Source organism: Colletes gigas, unplaced genomic scaffold (genome assembly GCF_013123115.1).
Source record: "Colletes gigas isolate AHSC1104 unplaced genomic scaffold, ASM1312311v1 Colletes_gigas_Sc00019, whole genome shotgun sequence".
Taxonomy (NCBI): Eukaryota; Metazoa; Arthropoda; class Insecta; order Hymenoptera; family Colletidae; genus Colletes; species Colletes gigas.
Window position 1 is genome coordinate 1,025,090 of NW_025106648.1, and position 13,070 is coordinate 1,038,159.

The window sequence follows — 13,070 nt, forward strand, 5'->3', positions numbered from 1 at the left end:
ATATTTTTGCATGTTAAGTGCATTCTTTAGTTATTTGTTGTAGTCTAGGAATAAGAGAACCAAGTTGTAATAATAAACATTCGATCTGACAAGAAAAAATTGCATAAACTGGCATTGGATCGTTGAGGGTAAATTGATACCATCACAAGGACAACAGCGCAGGTAAACGTCATTTACTTAACTGTTGACGTTTCGAGTAATGACGATGCACAGAAACTAAATGTCACTCCTGCCTTATTGGTCCACCTAAACCATTCAATTTAAAATATAAACAAAGTCGATATCTACATTAGCTTTTGTGCAACTATACGCTGAGCATGCTATATGCCTCTGTTTGGATTAAAACAAGTATACTTGTTCATCTATCGTTCGTGTAACAAACTCCTGTTGATTACGGAAACTTTCGAGACAGGGATGGTTGAGAGTCACTGAGAGTCTGTGCATCCATGGAGATGAAAGGGGACCAACCGAGTCACCAGCTGGGGGTATCATCCCCAATGGAGCGCCTCTTATTTCGTCCGTTCGTCGTTCCCTTTCTATTAGCTGCGATTTGAAATTCCCTTCAGCGATATTGCTCCTTCCGAGAGACGGACGTTTTCCCGTCTCGTCTCTTGACGTCCACGAGTGCTTTCTCGCGAGAACCTCCGCCGAAGCGACGGGGGCTTAAGTTGTTAAATAAAAGATTCAACGCGGAGCCACCCGGTCTACTCCCTGGACGCTCGTTCCGTCGAAGCTTGTCATTTTCTTTCACCGTGATTACTCGAAAGAAATTGGGCTAGTCGGACGTCTCGCGACTCTCGTCCTCTATTTATCTCTGCTACGTTCGCGAATTTCATTCCTCGAAGCGCAAAGACTCGCCCCGTGCGATCGACCGTCACGCGCGATATTAACCCCTTGACGTGCGATTTAATTCGAAATCATTCTTCGAACGTATACTATTTAATTTTATTTAAATTTGTTCGTACAAGGAATGGCCTAGAAAAAATATTTTGCTAATGTAAAAATGTGTTGATTTTAATATATAAGACTTGATGACGAGTGTATGATTGTTATTATTTTATTAATAAATAATATACACACACGAGGTTATTCATTCTCACAATGATGAAGTTACACTAGTTATCAAATCTTATACATTAAAATCAACACATTTTTACGATCGTGAGGTATTCGTAAAACAATTATTCTTGTGGTTATTTCTTTTACGAACAAATTTAAATAAAATTGAATACTACTTGTTTGAAAAATTATTTGGAATTAAATCGTACGTCAAGGAGTTAAAATAATTTCGAACACGGCAATACTCGTACTAATACTTTCGTAAGGAATACTTGATCGATACCAGCACTATTCGTCGATACTATTCTCGAAGTATAAAAAGTAAAATCAATCGACGTGAATTGGTATCGATTTGAATAAACTATCGACATAAATTGTAATTACCAAATATGTACGTAATCGATACTTTCGTTTAGATATTAAAACAGATAATTTACAACATGATATGGATAGTAACGAAACTATAATTACTTCTGTCGCTATTAATCGATGAGAACGTTGGATAGAATCGACGAACCGATGAGTGAATTAAATCACATACGCGTAGACCACGGCGTTATAACGGAATGGCACGAAGTATAATGGTGATTATGGCGTTTCCTCTTCGTAGATGGCAATTACTATAGTAATTATTCGATAGATGATGGAAACGGTTCCCGTAATTGCATGGAAATCAGCTCGTGGCTCGATCGCGACGACGCGCAATGGGTTAGAATTCATTAAAGAGTGAAAATCACTTGGAAACTTTACGCGTGCATTCTTCGTGCTAAGATTTATTCGTTTTTGTTCGGAATATTCTTTTTGGATTTTCCTTAGTAGTTAAACGATCACGACTATAAAAATAACCTTGTAACGTCTCGAGAAAGAGGAACATCTGTTTCTATTTTATAAAACGTAAAAAAGCCTGAACAAGATATATTAAGTGTTTAAGTAATATAGAACAAAGATATCTTTATTTTACTTCTCAGATTTGGACGCTTTACAGCCGACTGTACGTCATACGCATCAATTACCGCTGCGCGCGCGCTTACAACAGCACAAATATGTGCAAGTTTATTTCTGTCTTGTCGTGCAACAAATTTTTATTTGTAAAAAACACTTATTAAAAATGTACACTTGATGAATGCTTGAAAAGATAATTTTAAATTATAAAATAGGACAAAAATCAAGAATAGTAAAATTCTGTGTCAATTATTTTATTTAATTTTTTCTTCGTAAATAGAGTAAAACTATTTATTTATCTTTTGTGAAATTTAGAGTTATTTAAAACATTTGAAGCAGTTGCAAGTAACAAAATAGGAAAACTACAATAATAGAAGAGATAACCGGCATTATCAATGGATTGATTTTATTCCAAATCTGATCTAAAATACTTTTTTAATATTCATGAATTTGATTTTTGGTTAAGGGGGTTGATTGGGCCTTTTATCCTGACAGTATTTGGTCAGCTGACAGTAATTGGAGTGTCAGTAATCCGGTCAAGCACATTTCAAGAGTGACAGTAATTGCTCCCAAAAATATTGTTCTTAAATTGTTGAATTGATAGATGAAAATAGGGATTTAAAAAATTGTATGTTTTTTTTAAATCAAAAATATTGAATAATAACAAGGAAAAGAAAAGAAAAATGCAACATTGCTAAATTTGTTCGGATGGCAATAATTGGATCTTTTATCTGTTATTCGAATAAAATTCTATCCACCCCTTTGTACCGTCGTGTGCTTCACTGAGACGCTTTTGGAATGTTGCTGGCAGCAAAAGCTCCCTTACGAAACTCTCTACTCGTTTGAGAGAAACATGTTGATATCTGGGCGATCGATAGCGTTCCTTAGCGTATTTCGTAAAATTTAATTTCTGATGTAGACGATCACCGAAATAGTCTAATCTATAAAATAACACGAAGCTTATTTTAGAATACAGATGCTAAAACGATGAGATTCCATTACACGACCGTTCTTGGTTATGCAATAATTGGTCCAAATATTTCAGAGTTTGTCGACTTCTTAAACTTGGTACTATTTCTGGCTTCCTGATTTAACATGAGAACATCGAGAATCCGATAATTCAAAAACTTTTTATTATTGTATGCAAGTCGAGAAATCATCCCTTGAATAAAGTTACCTTGTGAAATATCTTCAAAAGAGTCGAAAATATCGAAATAAAAATGTACACAGAAGGTTCAAAGTGTCATACTCTTTTATCGAGAAATATTTTACATAGTTTTGTAGATATAGATAAACTTTTTTCAATATTTCTCGCTGTTCTAAAGATAGTCTACAAGAAAGGAACAGCAGCAACTTCGTCAAAGGGGCAATTTTTGTTCATCTAATCGAAATTACGAATGAAAAATAGTTCTTTAGTAGACAATTTTTCAAATTTTTCCGAATTTTCACCGTTTCCGTGCAGCGTTGAAATATTTCGTAGTTTATTTCCGAACGTATGGGTAAAATATTCACTTCCCGATACTCCTATCTCGACACTTTTATACCGTCACTGATGTCGGAAATCGAGTTATATAGAACCATGTACAAAATAGACCACATACAAGGATACATCCAATATACTCAGGACCTATTTGAAATGAGGATAAATTTTTGTTCAACGTTTTATGAGACGGTGGGCGTTTTACGTGGTTCACCCACTTCATGGGACTCGGCCTGTATGTCCCATTTAAAAAGAAAATACAGTTGTATCTCGTAGGTGCATCTGTGGATAGAAATATGACGGCAAGAAGATAAACCTCGCTGAGCCGAGCAACATTTGTCTGTATTAATTTTCTCACGGTTACTTCGAGAAAAGCTACACGCCCGGTTTTATAGCATTTCTTTAAACATTATACTAACGCCACTACAATTTCACAATCGTATCTGCCCATTACTGGAATAGTCAACAAATTCAGGATTTGAAAGGGTTAAATTTAAATTAAGTTTCTTTTGCTTACAGGTGATCTAGAAGATGCCGTATAGTGAACTATAACATAATATTGACGATTATTGCGAATTTCGTCTGCGGGCCGATGAGTCTGGAAAGGAATGCGTCGCTAGGACTTAGATTTCAACTCCAGGGGACTGATTTATTTTTCTCGCAAATGTTGTACAAGTGTATCGATATAAAACGCGTCAGATACTTGAATATAGCGTTGAAATCACGATCGAAGCGAATTTTATCTAATTTTCTCGAGAATCTGCACAGGGAGCTACAGTTTCTTTCGACCAGATTTCCGTGGACTGATGCTTATCAAGCGTTATCTTAGCGCAGAGAGGATTAAAGAAGCTGTTCGATAGTCGTGGGATCGAGCGAGTGCATGGAAATCGTGTGCGACGATCGATCGTCGTGGCCACGGCGTTAATCGACCAGTGCGCGCCAGATGCGCGTACAGCATCCGCAGGTAACCGCAGCTGATAGCTTCCTCGGTCCATCTCGTCGCGAAACGCCGCGAAACCGCGCAGGAAGCCGTTCGTTTCCATCATTTTGCCCTCCTAAGCCACCTCCCATCAAAATTTTATGACCCTTTTTCTTACTACACTGACTTACTACTATAATACCCTCCAAGGCATTCAAAATCTCAATCTAGATGCTACTATTGCGCATATATGTACTCCTTTTTCTCTAATTACTACGTATTTTCATTACTTTCTTTATATTATAAAACATTTTTATTTTGTGCCTTTCTGTAATTTTTAGCATTTCTAATAAATTACATTTGATAGACAAAATGGACGTATTTGCTCTTTTGGTATTTCTAAATGAAAGTATTGCATTTTTTAAATGCATCGATGCATAAAAATTGACTCCAATTGTGTACCATTCGATAACATTCAAATTTGCATTCTGAAATTCTCATCTATCTCTTACTCAGTTACATGGAACATTCTGTATGTCTACAATTTCAGCAACGAAATTTATGTAGAATCTCTTGATTTCTATAACGATCGCAAGAGTTGCATATATCATAAACCCATTAAAATTATTAGCTCCACCCTCGGTGCTTTTCCATTTAATTACACCAATTTTCGAGAATCAACTTCGAACATCTATATCATCACAAAATATTAATTGCATCCAAAGCAAGAAATTACATGAAACTTGAATATTTTCAAAAATCATAATACAAGCATTTATTTTTGCTTCCTCTTTTTTTTTAAATACGTCCAATTAATCTGAGATAACCAACAATTATACTTTGAAATATTTTCATTTCCTAATACATGTTCGTTTTTTTAAAATCGATCTAATTACTCTTCAATGGCTAAATTTCTCAATATTAAATATGCATATGAGTATTTTCATTAAAGAACCCATAATCATTCATTTTAATTAAACATGCCTAATTGCTCAGGTGGTCAATAACAATGTTTAAAAATATTAAATACGAACAGCGCGATAAAACGTTGATTTTTTTTAATTTAGGGATCGAAGGCGGCCAGGCGGCCCAGTCTTGACTTTTTTGCGCCAAGTCGTACGTATTATTGTTACTATTTGTTTTTTTTTGGGCGTACTTCTCGTCGGCAGGATCGTAGAGGGTGGTGTGTCCGCGCGAATCGAAACTCGATGCTCGATCCTCGACGAGGCCGCGTCACGTTTTACGCGCGCACACCGAGCCTGGATAATGCTCCGGAACGATGAAACGCGCTCGACTCCCAGCGGATTAAAAAAGTAACGGCAGGGTGAAAAAAACGGGGCGGAAAGGCAGCGAGCTCTGTCGATCGATGAGTCGTTATGGTTATCGTGCATCGACGCGCGGACGTTTTTGCCTGAACCTGTGAAGTGTGAGCGCAGACATCCGGCCTCGACTTTTTATGCCAAGTGTGCAAAAAATATATATATATAACGGTTATTTATCGGATCATCCAGAATTTCATTATGGCTCTATCGAATCAACGAATCAACGTTTCGACCCCCCACACGTTGAGTCTTCGTCGGGAATAGCAAGTTTATTATTTAAACGTTTCGTTGCAATGACAGTTTATTATCCCAGTAGTATCCGAGAACCACTACTTAAAATTCTTTATGCAATTATATTTTACTTTCTTTCGCTGTTTCTTACGTTCTGTGAGGTAAACGAGTTAGATAGTACCGATCAAATTCCACCTACCTGCCTCAGAAGTTGTCACGGCGCAATTTCTAGACAGATATTGAAAGTTGTTTTGCTTCGATTAAGTAATACTGTGCTATGTTTATTCTACATTTTAGATTTGCTTTTGAACGAAAGACCGCCCCATTTTCTGGTGACACTCTGTAGATAAATCGATGTCAAGCGAATTTTCTATGGATTAGACCTTCCCATTGATGCAATTTTTAGGTTGTACACATGCTAAGGTATTTGGTACGGTAAAAGTCGGTCTTTACGCGAAACCGTCCGTTGCGCTAGAAAGTGCACTATCTCGTGTAACATGTCTTAAAATCCTCGTCGAGGTGCCGACACTTCGACGGAAGGTCTTAAGGACTCAGGGTGGGTAACAGTAAATACGGTGTTTATGACAGAAAGAAGAGTGGACATTCAACGATCCTACGTGCAACTTTTCCGTAAGAATAAAAGAAGACGAGAAGACAACAGAGACAAACTAGATGAAAAAGGAAAAGAATAGAGAAACGTAATATTAGGAGTAAAAGGACGAAAATTAATTAACGAGGTTCCATATTATAAGGAAACGATGGGCTCGGAAACGTTAATAAAAATCCTGGAGATTATTTTGTACCGTTTCTGTTAACAGCAGCTACAGAATGTTAAAACCGTAACGAACAAGGTAGCGATGAGCCGAAGCTCGAAAGTTGCAAAACAGGAAGGGAAATGGAAAAAAAAAAGGGAAACATATCCAGTCTGGTATATCAAAAAATTCGATCGACAGAAACCAGACTGGTTGTTCTAGTTTTCTTCGTTCGAGTCGAAGACTGCCATATATCTAGCAGCGACAGGTGAATGGGAACGATTCGTCATGAACGGGCTACCTTCGCTCGCGCGATTGCTCGACGGAGTCGATACTCGCTGTTCGATTGTGCGATGCGTTTTCACGCGCGGAACAATTTGCATGGCGACTCGAAAACGTGAAAATTGGTTTTACCAGATCGAACGGGAAAAAAATACCGCGCCACGTTTAATATTTTAATTGAGAACGATACATTCACCGACCACATTTTTATATTTATCTGTCTTTCTTTGTATCTTTTCAAACTTTGTCAAATTTTTAATTATTTAGTGGAAGAACTCTTTAATTCTGTGTATTACTTATCGTATTAAAAATAAATATTATAGTATTTGGTGTCTTTGATCCTCAATTTCGATTCTTTCAAGTACACGAGATGTATTCGCGAGGTTTCGCGTACTTGCCAACAGAGGGCTACGCTTTCTCACAAGTGCTCGACTGATCATTGAATTTTTCAGCGGAAAATGCAGGATTTGCTAGGATTATTGATGAGCCTACTATCACAAATAGTTCTCTTTCTTTTTCATATCTCTATCGTATATGGATGACATAAAGAGAAAGTTTCGTTTTCGTGAACAGTTTGAGAGGTTTGGTCTGACGGTCAACATATTTAAGAGGTTATATCCCCAGACGATGGGATCTCGACAGCTACACGCTGAGAATTGAATAAAAATCCTGGTATCGAGTTAATAAAACGGTTCTTATTGCGCCAGAGTTGTACGGAATACGAATTGAAGGGTTAAATAAAATGCGAAACGCGGAAGTAGGGGTATAAGTATGCAGTTAGGATGCAAAAGCCGGGATGCCAAGGTAGAACGTTGTTATTAACCCATCCCGAATCATTAAAAAAGAAGGTTCATGGGGAGTCGAGGGGAACAATATCAGACGTGAGTTTTTGCACATCGCGAAATAATGTTGGCTGGAAGCTGCGGAGCGATAACAGCGGCTCCTTTAATTAGTAGCGCTTCTCCCGGTTAATACACCAGGCTGGCAAAAAGGCAACGCGGAGCGACCTTTTATAGTAGCCCCGGGAAAAGATGGATGAAGACAAGCAATTGCACGTAGAGAGGGGGCGGTCTTTTTGCTCGGTAGCCTCTTCCGGTTGAAAGTGCGCCTCGTAAATTTGTCTCGATGCGGGCGAATCGAAAAATCTCGATGAACCGTGAAGGAAATAGCAGTCGTACGTTCGTCCGTCGGTTCGGTCAGCGTTATCGTCGTTACATTGTTATTTCCCTCGCCGTCGTTCTTTCGCAACGATGTCTATTTCGCGTTATCTCGAGCTAGTAAAAGCCAGACACGCATTATAGTTTGTGCGTCGCCCCTCAAAAATGCGAGCCCGAACGTCGTTGTTTTTAACAGAGACGGACGGAAATTTTATTCGATTAGGTTTTTTACGCCACCGCCATGGTGCAAACAACGGTTTAAAAAAGCGAGCTAAAGCTAAGCGTAGCTCTCGTTGGAGAGCAGCGAATAAACTTTGGATCAATTCGTTCGATTAAAAAATTTCTTAGCAGAGTCAACTTTGAAATCAGGTTTGTCTTTCTTGAAATTAGATTAGAATTTTTATTTAACGCGAAGCCAATTTTGCGAAGAGGAGATGCAGTGTCTGAATATAGATCTGCCAGTTTGAACTTTGATATGTTCAAACGTTTGCACCCCTTTGAAGAAATCTGTCAATTCAAGTTTTGATATATTCAAACGTTCGCACATATTTGAAATTGCTTTTGGGCGTGATTAAATATAAGTCTGTCAATTTTTATTTCGATTCTTCGCACGCGAGACTCAAGAAACAAAAGACGTAAGAAAAGTCGTCCAAGGAGGTAGAAACTTCTTTTATACAACATAGAAGATGTTAGTATAAGTGAGTGAAAATTAGATTTTCTTGTACACGTTATAAAAAACTAATTCGTCTTTGATCTTAAGGTATATTTTTACTCTACCGTATTGCTTCTGTGTAGACGGAATTATGCATCTTCTCCACCAATTCTCGAGCCAATTATGAATTATTTATGGAGCAACGAAATATTTATCAGGGTGATTTACCCTTGTACACATTTCCTAATTAGTTTTACTTGCCACGAGATACAATAAAATCAACTTCTGGCACCCTTAACTTCGAACCTCAGTTTGACCCCTTTAGAAAGTTAAAAAAAGAATTTTAATATGTAAAACTACCCTTTAGAAATGAGTTTTTTTTACCGATATTCTATGAAATATGTACAAATATGTCGTGTGACGTGAGTGACGTGACTCGATGCGTGATGTTAGAAGTTATGTGATACGTGACGTAACAGGTGCTGTTATGTGATATCGCGTGACGTACAGTAACAGGTGACGTTAGAGGTTGTGTGACGTCGCGTGACGTGATACAGCGTGTGGATGTTTGAGATCGTGTGATACAATGTGACACGTCACGTGATGCAAGCATGCATCCTATAAGTGATTTGGTTGGAGTCTCGCAGAGCCACGTGACGGAACAGTAACGTGGTTCTTAAATCCCGCCGTGAAAATGATCCGGACTAATTGTAAAACGAACGAGCGATAGACGCCAACGAGGGAAAACCCGTCGTGGAAAAAGCGGCCACGAATTGTTTTAGTAAGTCGCATCACGCGTTTTAATTAAAAGACTGGATCAGTTTCATTCCGTCGCTTCGCCAGGCGCCGTTCTCGCTGGAATTCAAGATCGTTTTCTTTAACTCGCCGACAAACGCCGACGCGCTCGACATCCGTTTTTCTTCCGGTTAACGTCGGTAGACGTATAACAAAGCACCGTCAAATAACTCGGTTCGAAACGAACTGGCGTAATTGAAACGCTACGATTTCTAGAGTAGAAAAATTTATACGCTCGCAATACTTTCGCAACGTATAACGAAGGAAACAAAGACTGCGATTGTAAATCTTTGGATCAGCGAGCTGAATAAAATTGTAGTGTGAAATATATTGTAGAATCTTCAACGAAAGAATCACATTATTTTTATCAGGAGGCAAAAATACCCTTTTAACTGCGGGTGGGTTAAACGATTTCGCCAGACTGTTCGTTCTTCCTGTTCACCCTCCCATCAAATCCTTTATTCTCCGTCCGACTGTTTTCTAAAATTCCAGCTTTCCTGGCACGCCGTTAACAACCCGGGCCACGGAACACCGGAACGAGCCGAGGGATTTGTTACGTTCGCCTGGAAAATAGCTCGAACCCTCGCAATTTCGTATCGAACCACTTTCCGACTGCCCGATGCTTTTGTTTCGCTGGGATTTCGAAGCATCCACGCGAACGAAAAATGAAGATTAACACATTCGCCATCATGCATTACGCGACAGACGCGACTTTCCGGTGTTTCTTTTATTTCAAGCAATTTTAATCTCCCAGGGCATTATTTTGCATCGCATCGTACGTACAAAAAGCTATCAAGAAGTTGCGATGTTTTAGATGATTTGCAGCCTTTTAGGAACCTTTTGGTATTTTGAAAGAGTTTCCGTTACGTTCGATAAAAGGAAAATTCAATTCATAGCTTATTAGGTACGAATATTCATCGATACGGTATTGAATAATATTTCCCATGAAGCTAGAAATAAATCCGGCTTCCGCGACGGGTCTCGATGCCCGTTCGAAATGTTTATTTAATATTGTGCCACGGCTGCGGTACAAAACCACGTACCGCGAATAAAATTCTGACGAAAACCGCGATGAATGCTGCCGGAGCGAGCGGCCTCGCGATTTCTCCTGAGACGTCTCGCGGATACAGCAGACGGGGGAGGGAAAAACAACGAATTAAAATGTATAACGCGCGAAGACCGTATTTTTACGCAGAAAGAGCACGATGGCAATTTCTTTACCGCGTTCTGGCCGTCGAAATTGTTTAGGTAACAAAATAGAACGTTACTCTGAATAATTTATCGGCTCCAAGTGGAATTTTGTCTCGCGCCACAGATTCGCCATCGTTCATCCTTGCAAACTATGCCAACTTGCATTGCTAAAGCGTTTGAAAGTCATACGAATAATGTAAAGAAACGAAAAGCTACTATTTCTTAGTGAATCATGAAAAGTATTATATAATACTTTAAGACAAGATTTAGATAGGATAAGACAAGATTTGGAAAGTTTGTGACAGGATACCGGAGGCTAGAATACGGATGATAGAGATTTTGGAAGATTATGTGGCTCCCAGAGAAGCTTATGACTGAGGAAACACGCATAGATTAGGCGAGAATATTACAACATTTTCTGTACAGGACTTTATGTTATTAAATCACACGACATTAGATCTAGTTTTTGGGTTAATTATTTCTTTGGTCGTTTAATTAAATCATCGCACGTTCAGAAACGTTTGTGAAACATAACGTGGAACGAATAATAAATCTTTTAAGATTTTATGATTCTTGGAGGAGAGCGATCGCCCTTAGGCCTCGATGTCGTGTTTGCTCGATAATATTTATCCACGTCGCGGATATTTTCGGAGATGCTTGTCACTCTTTGCCCGTTCACCCCTGCGTAGACTTCACCCTAAAAGAAAACAAAGTAACGTGTTCGTTGAGGAACTCCGAGGTTTCAGGAAATCGTACAAAATATGAACGCGTTTCAAGAAGGTATCGAAATACCATTAGATCCCTGGATGAAGTCGTGCGATACACCGGTGTCGAGTATGTAAGTTTAGTTTCCGGTTGAACGGCAAATAAGTCGGAGAAAGTGGACCCTTCTGAGCCGTAGTTTCCGGACCAGCGAATTTCCTTCAAACGTTGCGAAGAAGGGATGCGTGATGGAAACGGTGTCTTCCAGACGCAGACGTTTCATGTAGATATAAAATACCAAAACAACGCGTAAGACTCGAAATTTCTACGTTCGATCAAAATGAGTTATCTATTTCTTTGTACTTTTTAATAAATGATACTTTATTCATAGTAAATTTGCCTAAACCACATACTTTGACGTCTGTTTGCCTATTTCTTTCTCAAACACATCTCCTCGTACGCCCTCGTTGATTCCATCTTGAATCGTCTACTTTGCAATACAAAAGAACGATCGACTGTCAGAATCGCCTTCGAGAGTTGCTGTTAAGAGACTCACGCATCCGCTATTCCGCGGAAAGAAGAGCTCGCGACGCTTTCGTAAATAATTCGATTGATTTTCGATTTTCGCGGACGAGCAACGATCGCTATTCCGATTTGGAAACGGATACCGCGAAGCCTGGAAGTGGGACAGAAAACCAGCGAGACAACCGTGCGCCGTTCAACGGTTGAAATTTATTCAGGGCAAACATCCTTAAGGACTGGATAGAACGTTTCCCGTTTCGCTGTGAAAAATACGAGAACACGGCGGGGGGAAATCTTGAATAATCCAGAAACTCGGAAATTCAGACGCGAGACATTTTCTTCGGGCAGAATACGCGCGGCGTTTTAAATCTGGGGAAATGGGAACGCGGACGGAGGAGATAAAGCGATACAAAAGATGGCGAAAGAGTACCTTGGCGTTCTTAACGCTGATAATCTGATTTTACACAGCACGCGACGCATAGAAACGAGTAAATCAGCACCTGGGTTAGAGCGAAATGGACTGACTGCCAAGGCCATTACCCCCACCACGCCGTTCGATTGCACCTCCCACTCTATCTCCTCGTTCAATCCTGTACGCGTGTACTCTCTGTCCCGCAAACATCCGAAATTGAACTGGGTCGAGTAATGTTGATGCACGCACTGGTGGACAAAATTAAAAGACACTCAACTATCACTACGTACACGATAAAAGAAAAAGAATAAAAATGTTACTTGCTAACAAGATGACCGAAATTTATGTAGGACAGAATTATAAAACTTAATCTATCGCAGAAAGTCATTGTGTCAAGTTATTATAGAAATACTCTATCTTCGAACAAATTAAAAATAAACTATGCTGATATCGTGAAACCTAACAGTATTTCTTAATTACCAAGTAATGCAAGGTAACGACAATTTTCTTACGGTGTTTATTGGAAAACGAGCAGCTATCAGCTGTCTTTATGTTGCTATCAGCGTCCTCGGTTGTTTATCTTCTAATTTGTTATTACACAAATTTACTTCCCTTTCGAATATTTCCAAGGTTCGTAATCTACGACGCGAAA